This window comes from Copidosoma floridanum, unplaced genomic scaffold (genome assembly GCF_036245765.1).
Source record: "Copidosoma floridanum isolate Cflo_tuat_1 unplaced genomic scaffold, Cflo_Japanese_pri ptg000008l, whole genome shotgun sequence".
In the NCBI taxonomy this organism is placed as follows: Eukaryota; Metazoa; Arthropoda; class Insecta; order Hymenoptera; family Encyrtidae; genus Copidosoma; species Copidosoma floridanum.
Window position 1 is genome coordinate 9,926,939 of NW_028321885.1, and position 12,078 is coordinate 9,939,016.

Genomic DNA, 12,078 nt, shown 5'->3' on the forward strand with positions numbered 1-12,078 from the left:
CATTACAGTAGGTTTTAAGTGCGAAAATTTTCATAGTACATGAAATTTACACATTACGAATATTGAACGATTGCCACTGATGGGGCGTGAATGGATTAAAAAAATTATGAGAGAAAACGGAACAAATACTTTATTCGAATCAATTTTACAAGTAGAAATTTCAGAAGTGCTGAAGAATATGTTAATCAAGAAATCATTAAATAAATACAAAATAATTACGATCGAGAATAAAAGCGCAATACACAACATTAAAGCGTCATTAATAATAAAAGAAGACGTTAAACCTTTTTTTCTGAAGCTAGGGCCGTATCGTTCAAATTAATACCTTTGGTAGATGAGGAATAAGACTTTTTAAGAAAGGTGTTGTAGAAAAAGTTGACACTTCAGACTTTGCAACTTCTGTGTACCTGGGCTTAAGAAAAATAACTAAGTAAAAATTTGTGAAGACTATAGCGTTTCAATTATACAACAATAAACAGTTAATAAATACCTGCTACCTACGGTAGAAGAACTTTTTTCAGAAATGGCAGGTTGTACTGCATTTGCAAAATCAGATTTTACATGAGCTTATTTAGAATAATAAGTCAAAGATAAGAGTGTTGACTTACTAACGATTAATACTCATCAGATATTATTTAAAAGTAATCGACTTATGTATAGTGTAGCCCCAGCACCAGCAATTTGGCCAGAGAAAATGAAAAACATACTTCGCGGTATTAAGGGCGTTAAAGTTTCTCGAGACGATATTCGAGTAGCAGCTAATGATTGCACAGAGCTTTTGTTAAAGTTAAAAGAACTTTTAAAAGTACTGTATAGATACAACATAAAAATAAATCGAGAAAAATGTAAATTTTTTGCTTCTAAAATATACTACTACGGTTACATAATAGATAAAAACGGATTACAAAAAGATACACAAAAATTAGAAGCAATTGAACAAATAAAAAAACCAACAAATATTTCAGAGTAACGAGCTTTCGTCAGATTTGTTAATTATTACGGTAGATTAATCAATAACGTAAGTTTAATTTTAGAACCTTTGTATGAATTTTTATGCATATAAAATAAATTTACGTGGTCAAACCGCCAGGAAAAAGAATTTCTTGAAGCTAAGAAAGCTTTTGTCAGTGAGCAATGCTTAACGTATTATGATCTAAACCTAGCTCTCATACTGCCAACGGATGCGAGCCCATACGTCGTTAAAGCAGTGTTATTGTATCGCTTCCCTGATGAGACCGAAACGCTGATACAATACATTTCACAAACTTTAAATACAACACGAAGGAAATATAGTGGGATGAATAAAGAAGCGTATGCCATTGTTAATACTTTTAAAAAGTTTTACTAATACCTCTACGGAACCAAATTTCCATTAATTACGGTTCTCAGACCACTTACACAAATTTTTGCAAAAAAGTAAAGAATGGCCTCGTTACAGCGCAATGAGAAAATCAACCATTACGCAATTTTTCTACGTGGTTTTAAATACACTATTGAGTACAAGAAATCGGAGAATGATAGCAACGCAGATGCATCTCTGACGTTTCACTAAAATGCCCTCGCCACTGTCTTTGCGTACGTTTTGTTAAGCTAGTGAAGACCTAGCGATTGCTTAGGATAGGGTGATCTTGTCGGATGGTTTTCAGTCTTCATGTAATTCCTTTTATATATTAAGAGCCGCTTTAATACTGAAGGTGTCTTTCAGAAACTTTTGATAGTCCACATGCGTTGCCATTATTCTCCGATTTCTTGTTCTCAATAGTGTATTCAAACCCCCGTAGAAAAATTTGCTGAATGGTTCATTCACTGAAGTTTACAGCAATTATGACTGCCTGGATACCTCAGGGTAATCTTATCTGGCCTGCTGTCGAAGTCCCAGACTGATCGGGAGGAAAACTAAAGTCCGAAGCTTTGGAGCTAGTTGTAGAGATCTTTCCCAACATCTCCTGGTATAACGTCGAAGACGTTGGTTTCTAAAGCACCTTCTTTTTTTGCAGACTCAGTTGTTTTGGTTATCTAAGATAGGGAGATTGGTTCGTGATGCTTGTAAGTTGGAGACTGTCCCGTTATCTCAAGTTTTTTTTCCCTTCATAGCTGTTAAGTTTACCCAGCGCAGACCTTGAAGAGGATCGATGATTCCTGGTTGAATGCTTAGAGTCGAGAGGGTAATATAGAGTCGTCGGTCACTGGGGTTTCCAGCCTGGCGAAGAAAAACTCCGCTCGTGACGATTGCCAGTGAATGACTGACTTGGTTTAATAGTGGCCGTCTTTAGTTAACATAGTCTTTCAGTCGAAGTAATTGCTTCCGTAAACGGTGGTAAAAATGTATTTGTTAGCAAGGTAGTTTAAACTTAAGTGGCCCTCAAAATACCGATGAGGTTAATGGTTAAGTAGGAAACGTAAATACTTGAAATGGCGCTGAAAAGGGCCACTCGTGAAACTTTCAGCTATTCCTTATTATTATTTCCAGCTGCATGACTATCATCTATATTATCGATGCAGCTCGATAAACTGCCGGTAGACGACTGCAGAAATTTTCGAGACGTTCTGGCCTATTATAACCACACTTATTCAATTTTTATTTTAGGTAGCTTCGATTTTAAGTCGATGCCACCTAGTGGATCCTGCTGAACTAAAGTAAAAAGCTGGCGTACTTTTGCAAAACGTTAAGCTTATTTATCGCTATTGTTAATAAATTTTTTACGATAAAAACTATATATATACTAAAAAAATATATATATACTAAAACCATCTAGGAAGTTCCAAAAATGGGTATGCAAAATTTCAACAAAATTGGTTCAGTAGTTTTCGCGGTTAGCGATTGCAACGGTTTTAGCGACTTAGCTTTATATCTTAGTAAGATATGATTCCTCACCGTCTCACTATATTACTTATAGTGATTTATTGAATGACAATATGAAACTGTTGTAGCCGTGTTTAGCTTATTTATTTAATAGAAAGACATTTTGCTGAGTTAAGGCATGTACAATTATTATATACTCTATGTACTTCTGCATTTGCAATTTGTAATTTACATTTTTTGATAATTTTAAGCAAAAATAGTCGGTGGTTATTTTTGAATAATGTCCATATAGAAAAGGATCTTTTTACTCAGACGAGTGACTACTAATTAGTTTTAGATTTCAACTACAAATATTTTTCAGATATTTTTTACTGCTGTAATCACTTGTTCACACTTCTTTTATTATAAGAATTTTTTAATTTTTTATTTCTTTCGTAGTAACCATTCTGAATTTCTACTTTCAAGAATATTTTAAACAAGCATAATACTATGATTTTATATAACGCAAATTTTTATTCAATTTTGTTTGATTTAAGTAGAAATAACCATCATCTTTCAACAACGTTCTTGTTGCTTTTTGACTGTATAGTGTCTTTACTATTCTTGTCTGATTCTATTTTTTTAAGTTTACAAAAAAAAGTTTTCATTTAATTACAAACGTCTATCGATGTCTAATGTATTATCGATTAGGTTTTAGTTTTTCATTGTTTTTTTTGTCATAATACAATATTTTTATAAAATACATTACACACTAAAATCAGAAAAATAATGATTTTATTTTTTGCCAGATGCTTGGCTGTCGACCGCAGTGTGTACCGTAGGTTCAATGTCCTTTAAAATGTTGGGATTTTTTACTCACATTTCTATAATAGCATTTACACCTGGCAAGCACCAAAATTATGTATTCAAGTTTTAAGTATGAGGAAGTTTGCCTTGCAAGCTCAAAGCAGATGGCGTCATGGTGAACCAGCTCTGTCATGCCGACCCCTGGGAGAATTAAATAGTATATTACGCACCAAGGGAGCAAAGTGCGGCATTCCCTTCTGGGTGTGTAATTGCCGTACTTTGTTCCCAAGGCCCGTATACGATTTTTTCTCTTCCTCCGTTAAAAATATAACATTTTTTCCTGATTTGAGGGAGAAAAGTGCAACATAACCTCTCGGGTAAAAGTCGCAGTTATTGCTTATTAGGTATAGTAATTTGGCATCCTCTGCGAGCTCGGTATCCACTTACAGGATGTCACAAAACTTTTCCCATGAACAGTACATGCAGTTTCTTACTCGATAGAAAAGTGGCACTTTGCTCCCTAAAATCAGTGACTAAAGTTTTACTTTTGGCGGGGGTATGAGAAAAAATGTATTGTTTTTTAAAAAAATTTTTTTTAAGACCTACTATTGGAAATAACAATAATTAGTCATATAAATCTGAGAAATGCACAGAAATATGAATAAAGAAGTTAATACATTAATTAAATGGCTATCAAGTTTAGATCTATACATGCATTTTACATGCATGCATTATCATAACAGCTTGTCCAGAAGCTCAGAAGTTGTGAATGCGTTTTTGAGAGTTTTGAAATGGATGGGCAAAGTATGTATGGTAGGATGACAATTAAACAATTAAAGGTAATGTATTTTACAGTTCATAAGATATTCTTTCTAAAGTACAATCTTCATTATATGCTAGTGTAAATGATTATCACAATGCATTATATGTGACATAAACGTTATTTTTTAGATGATATTTATTTTATAAGAGCTAATTGTAAGGCTGAACTTAAGAAACACGTACAATATGAAGTTAATGTTAGCTTTAATATAACAGGAAAAGTTCTAGAATTTTTAGTACTCTGATTTAACGGAAATCTAAATTTTACTCGCTTTTTACAATTCAAAACACTGAACTTCATTCTTTAATTCAATGTTGTACTGTTTACTTATAGGTTATAAACATACTTGCCTACTCTAACGATACATCTCTGTTGATGTGTACAGATGAGCTTCATAGATGTTTCATCGATTTAATAATTCTACACAAAATATAAGAAAAAAATATTTCATATTTTTTAATTGCTTACTAATTCTTATTAAATACAGTGTAATATATTTTTGACAGTAGTTCTTAAAAAAAATTTTTTTTCTTTAAACAGTATATTTAGAATTTCCCCGCGGGTCGCCATGACAGAGCTGGTTTACCCCGGTGACATCTGCTTTGAACTTGCAAGTCAAACTTCCTCATACAAGTAAATTTTTTTTTTATAATGACTGGCCCTCCGAAAGCTTATTTTCTAAAAAAGCTAAAAGCTTTTAAAACGTTTGTATACTTATTTAGATAGTCAATAAAAGAGATTTTTTTTTATTTAATCGACTATCACCTAGGACGTGCTCAAGACACTTTTTGCGCTGTACAAATTTTACCTTGTAGGATTGGTTGATTACTCGTCTAAGAAAAATCACTATTGCTACGATTGGTGCTAATAATACTACCACTGCCAGTGCTACTACCATTTTTACTACTACTAGTATAATTAGTACTGCTACTGCTTCTTTGGCGAATACTACTACTAACACTAATGCTGTTTTTTACTAACATCAATACTGTTATTGTCAACATTATCGCCGCCATCATTACTATCTTTAAGGTGGTTGTTTCCTAAACCAAAAGTATCTAAAAAAGTAGGAAATTGTTAGCAAAACTAATATAAGCGTCGAGAAATATGTGTAAGAAATTTGAGACCGATTTACCACGTCATTATTGAAATATCCTCGTCAAAAAATCACCCTTTTAGCATTAGAGCAATGATGCAAACACTACATACATAGCCTCATTATTTTGAAAAGTGTAACTTACCGTATATCAATGACAATTAAAAAACTATTGAAAACTACCTGAGACAGTAAAAAAACATATACATTTTTTTGAGAATTTCATACCACATACTTGTAAAGTAATAGTAATCGAAAAAGTGCTTTTGGTTTGATTTTGGAAAATAACCAAGCAAGTATGGTGTATGTGACAACGTTGCTTTGTCACATGGATAAAAGTAGAAAGATGTAAATGTTTATGTATGTATGTATAGGTATACTCACAGACATTCTCATTTCATTCTGGTATTTTGAATATGGATAAAATATGTATATTGTATACCCATGTATAACATTAGATATTGATGTTATTAATCGATGGGTAAGTATTATGTTAAATTATTATATATTATTGACCTCTTCCATCTAAATTGCGCTATCTATATTTTTTTACTTAATAGAAACGTCGCGCTTATTTTTATAGTGAAAATCGCTGGAGTGCGAAAAACTTTGTCAATTAAAGTTACAAAGCAGTGAAAAAAAGTTATCCGCCTCGGCCAGGAGTCGAACCTGGACCTCTTTCTTGCCGGGAAAGCGCGTTAACCAACTTCGCCACCGAAGCCTCGGTGGACACCTTTCTCCACTACTCTGTTTAGGCGTGTCTTAGGTCGAACGCCGATATCATAGATATTGATATTATTAATCGATGGGTAAGTATTATATCAAATTATTTTATATCGACCTCTTCCATCTAAATTGCGCTATCTATATTTTTTTACTTCATAGAAACGTCGTGGCCGAAGCGGATAACTTTTTTCACTGCTTTGTAATTTTAATTGACAAAGTTTTTCTCACTCTAGCGATTTTCATTATAAAAATAAGCGCGACGTTTCTATAAAGTGAAAAAAATATAGATAGCGCAATTTAGATGGAAGAGGTCAATACACAATAATTTGACACATATATAAGATTTTTCTATGTATTGGAAACAACTACCTTCAACCACCACTACCACTACTACTATCACAATCTTAACCACTACCACTACCACCACTGTTACTACAAGGCCTTTATTACCACTTATACTATTATCATTACAATTCTAAAATACCGAAAAAAAGGCTGGAAAAAATGGCTCTAGTAAATTGCTATTAGTCTTAAAGAGGCCTTTGTTCTAGCAAGTCATGCTAGAGTGATTTAGCGTAAATTCCAACGGGGCATAATGAGCCGCATAGCCTTAAATTTTCTTAAAATTTTGCTTTTATTTATAGCCAATTCGTAACATTTTTGGCTTAGTACGTTGGTGTAACTATAATCTATAAGAATCAGATTTCTTTAGGTGTATGGCAACATATTTTGAGTTCATATATTACGGCTCATAATTTATACTAATCCATGCACTTTAAAAAATAAAAAGTTTGTTTTTGCTACTTGCTGGCATCTGACGCAGCTAAATTATAGCATAGGTCCTACGTTTTAAGGACAGTACAATAAACTATATGAGACACTATATTACTCTTAATATAGTTGCTAAAACATAGTTGCGAATAACCATCAAATATTGGGATACACTAAGTAGGGTGCAATGAACTTCGTGTTATTGTTGAAAATTGAAGATTGGAAGATTGTGGCCGAAACAAACATCTGACTACTTTTTTTATAACTCCCCTAACATGGATATCATCTAAAACGGCACAACAATTTGGACACAATAAGCTGTAGTCCATTAAAAATCTAATGTCGTGGCTGAATTAAATTGATGGATGATTTTTTTTTTTACAACTCCTTCTATCAAATCGTAGGTCATAAAAATACGTGGGGTATTATAATCTGTAAACCAATATTAAAAGTTTATTTTGGTACTATATCATTGTAGTACTTAATAATAAAATACCATGAAATTTTCTTAGTAAACTGTTGATTAACTGTCAATACTGTACAGTTTATATATTATCTGTAGACGATAGAAGTGTATGAAATGATAACTCTATGTCATATATCTACCTATATATATTATGACAACAGCTAATGTCAAAATATCATTATTTCATTAAGTTTTAGACCCTTATGTGACTGTTCTAGATTTTCACACATTTCCACACCATACAATACTTAAGTCAACTTAAATAACTAATATATTGGAAAATTATAGTTTCGATGTTAGTTAAATAAAATGTGTAAAATTGAACGTTAGATTAGTCTGAAAAAATTAGTGTATTAAAAGTTGATCAGTATTTACTTTAAATATTAGTATTTTTAGGCATTATACATTAATTTAGGAGAAATGTATAGTAGATATGTTACTTACTAGTTTGAGGTCATAAAGTGTTCCTAACTAAAGTAGATTACTTTTTTTATTGCTCTTTTTATCTTCATTTTAAAAATTTTTAACAGAAATCGCTGTTTCCACATTGACTATTGTGACGAGAATTTTTCAGCCGATAAACAGCCGCCCGGATCCTGTCACAAAAATTCACTTTCTCCCTCTCTCTCTCTCTCTCTCCCTCTCTCTCTTTCTCTGTTCACTATAAATATCAGCATTTATACATGGTGCCTTCCAGGTCAGTATGTTAATCGATGTATGTGTTCTGGTCGTTCTCCCTGTCTAACTTCTCCTTGGCTCGGCTGTCGAAGGCCCGCACCTACTTAACATACATACGCATACATCTAGACGCACCATGTCATGCACACCTCACAACGGTCACTGTCCTCGCGCGTGTCAATACCCTGAAAAGTCTCGCTCACTTTAACATTTTCCTAACGTCCACCTTTCCCCCACACGCCCTTGATCATTCGTTCGCTCGGATCACCTGGATATCCCTATCTCCGTACCTAATTCTAATGTACTAGGCACAGTACACCTACCTCTGTCAAATCCTCACGATCACGGTGCGCTACCTGGAGCTCGCCCTAGTCCTGGCTCGGTTACACAGCGTCTTCTAGTGATTCTCTTTATGGCAGCGGTCCTCTCGTCTAGCTGGATACTCTCCTAATTTATTTTTCTCTCTCACTCTGCTGTTCTCCCCTGTATCACCTGTCTCTTTCCCTGTAATTCTCAACTCTGATCTCTACGCTCTGCTCTCTCTGATTCCTCGTACCATACTGCTTATGCTATGCAGTAAGTCTGCAAAGGTGCACTCACCCCTTCCTTTGCATCTGCAAACCTCTAACGCCTCTAAAAATCGGTAAATCGTTGGAGGTTTCAAAACTAAGTCCTTGACGCGATGAACTGGCCCTCAGCTTATTCTCGACAAGTCGCGAGCTTAACCATCTCCCTTTCTTTCTCTTACACATACACTCACTCAACCTTACCTCACATACATTTAACTTCTCTCATTGCCTTTGGTCCTTCTCTCTCTACTTGGCTCGTAGTCAGTGGTAACAAGAACACATATTAAATAATGTCAAAAAATTGTATGTATAGCAAATATATACCTATTATAGGACTCGGTATCCACCGATAGCTTGCCCAAAAATGTAGGTATATAGCGATGTAATAGCTTAAGCTACCACGTCACACAATGCTCTTGTATCACAAGATCGACGAAACATCAATCATTAAGTGCAATATATGATAGTTAAGAGCCTAACATGTTTTTTTTATTTGTTTATTTATTTATTTTTTGTTTATCTGGTTACCGCGACAGCTCTTACGCCAAGTCGCCGAAGCCACCCACTCACCACTAATGTGTGGGGGTGCATTACCGCACCCATTTTCCAACCCTTTTACGGATGTCATACCTAATCCATGGGCACAGTGCGAGTATCTCTGGTGACACACCTTGCCAATTAAGCTGACACTCTCTGCACGAACAGTGCATCGGGTCCAATTGCCACTGTATAGTCTTTCCCCGGAGAGGACTCCATATTTCAGGACGTCTACTCCTCACTGGTTAAGCCGGCGCTCTCTGCCGAAGCATCGGATCCAGGCTAATTAGCATCTTCGGAGAAGCCTAATATTTCAGGGACCACTTCTTCGCCGGTAAAGCCGGCGATCCCTGCCCGACGCCTGGCATCAGATCTGCTAATCCCTACTTACAGCCCTAACACTTTTTCGCATTCACCCAGGCCCGAAAACCTGTGGGGCAAGGAAAAAACTCTGGAGTTACTCTGAAGGAAAATTCCACGGTAAAACTCGCCCCGAAACAGCCGGGGTTACAAAGGAACTTTTTCCGATGAAAACAGTTTTTTGTAAAAAATCTGCATTCATCGGGAATCGAACCCACGACCCCTAGAACAGCGTTGCATTAGTAAGTAGCACGCTCAGCACTGAGCCAACGCCGATCTTTATTAATTTTTTTAATTATTAATAAAGTTCTGTAATTGATTAAATAAACCTTGGAAGAACTCACAAAGCTGCGAATCTTGCTGTGTACTACTTCAAAAATAAATAAAAATTAATTTTATAAGAATATAAATACTTAAAGACAGTAGATAAATAGTAGACACATCTCACAGCTTGGTTCGGATTAAACAAAACGGATAATTTTGCAAAACTACTCAAGTGTACTTAAATTCCAAAAAACTATATTTTTAATAACTAACTCAAAATTTAGGCAAAAAAAATATATACAAATGAAATATAAAATATGTACAAAAATTAATTTACTGAAGGTTTTATTAATAATTTTTGCTCTTCTACTCATTAACGAAAATTTTTGATTGGAAACAAAATCACGTAAATCATCTGATTCATCAACACCAAATCAAAATGACTTGCAAGACAATCATAATACTAAAGATATTATATTCTTTAAAATATGTTTGAAAATTACGTGTAAAACCGTTCATAAAATTTATGTAACAGATGGTCCCGGAGGATTAGGAAAAACTTGTTTGTTTACGACATTAATTAATCACTTTATATCACGAAGTAATAAGAAATGACAGTGGCTGAGACTGGCATTGCGCCAGTACTTTTCTCGTAATGAAAGGCAAGTCATAGAACATTCAACTTACTTTGTGATTTGAATAATTTTAATTGTTTATTTTGAACATTTGAATCTGAAAAAAAATCACGTAAAGTCGATTTCCTTATTTAGGATATGGCTTTTATAATAAGAAAAAAAAGCTTTAGAGATAGTAGACAGGAATTTACGTGATCTGTGTAATATACACATTTATTTCCAGCAAGCAAAATAAAAAAAAATGTTTTCATCAATCGCTTCTTAATATAGAAAGCAATAATATAAGTATGATAGTATTAAACCATCAAGTTACTATTGTTACTATTTACTTTAAGATCTTGGTTTAATCTCAAATTATATAGAAGCATCGTTTGGTGAATAAAATTTTTTTTCAAAATTTCGTGTTTAAAATTGCCGTACAATAAAAAAAATTATTAAACATTCCTAAAACATAAAAATTAAATGATATTCAGTTGAAATACTGACTCATTATAAAATTATTTTTTTTTACCAGGCAACCGTGACAGCCTACTATTCTAGTCGCTATAGCCTCCGTTTTACCACTTTTATGTGGGGGTGTATTGCCACACCCATTTACCAATCACGCAACTAATTAATTTATCATACCATGGGCACAGTAGAAATATCTGACGTGGAACACCTTGCCAGTTGAGCTGGCACTTTTTGTACCAATGGTGCATTGGGTCCGCCCGTCGCTGTATAGCCTTTTCCTAGAGAAGACTCCATATTTCAGAACCGTTAATGGATATCTCATCAATTAAGCCAGTGCTCGCAGCTGAAGCATTGGATCCAGGCTAATTAACAATCCTGGAGAAGCCCCATGTTTCAAGGATCACTCCTCGCAGGCGGTTTGCCATGTCAGTAGACGCTTAGTGAGAGAATAAGTGTGACCTAATTTGGTGGCTTTCCCTATCTTTCGCTGCCGTGGTATGCTGCTGAGTGCGAACTAAAATAATTGTCTGTTTTGTATAACATTTGCAGAACCTGCTAGCAAGTTAGAAGTACGAAACTTGGATAGGTGTTGGAGTTACTTCCGAGGAATGAAAGTGGTTTTACCCTTAATATGCAGAGGAAACAATGTTATAAATTTCCTAAGCAACGGTCAAAATAGCGGTATCTAAAAATTTGTAAAAAAAACTACTAAACTGATTTAAGAGTTACATGGCAAGTTTTGTCAGGCTTCTCATTGCGCATCTTTTTTCGAAAGACTTTTTTTCTATCTACTAATGCTTCTGTTTTCGGGACAAAAAACTTGTTTTGGACACTTTTGACATTTATTAAGCCATGTCCTGACAAATTTTAAACGTTTTAGTACAGAATATTTAGTTTTAAATACTTTTATCTACCTAATTTAGTTTCATATTTGCTAGTAACGATTTCTGAAAATATGAATGGGGTGAAAATAAATTTTATTACATTAAAAGAATACTATTTATTGCCAGTGTATACAGGCTTCAAAAATTTCCTAAAAAACAACTATTCAACACATGAAACTTATCTAAACTTTTAATTTTAATAGAAGATATTTTTATAAGGTAATCAT

At 34.1% G+C, this 12,078-nt stretch overlaps 1 protein-coding gene and 1 non-coding gene across 7 annotated transcripts in view; one reads left to right on the forward strand and one right to left on the reverse strand.

The window, feature by feature from the left end:
- Nup98-96 (nuclear pore complex protein Nup98-96) overlaps positions 1-12,078 on the forward strand; it is a 617,363-nt gene that overhangs the window by 174,524 nt on the left and 430,761 nt on the right. The window lies entirely within an intron of this gene.
- On the reverse strand, positions 6,157-6,229 carry TRNAA-GGC (transfer RNA alanine (anticodon GGC)). Its single transcript has one exon. It is a non-coding gene; the product is annotated as a tRNA-Ala (tRNA).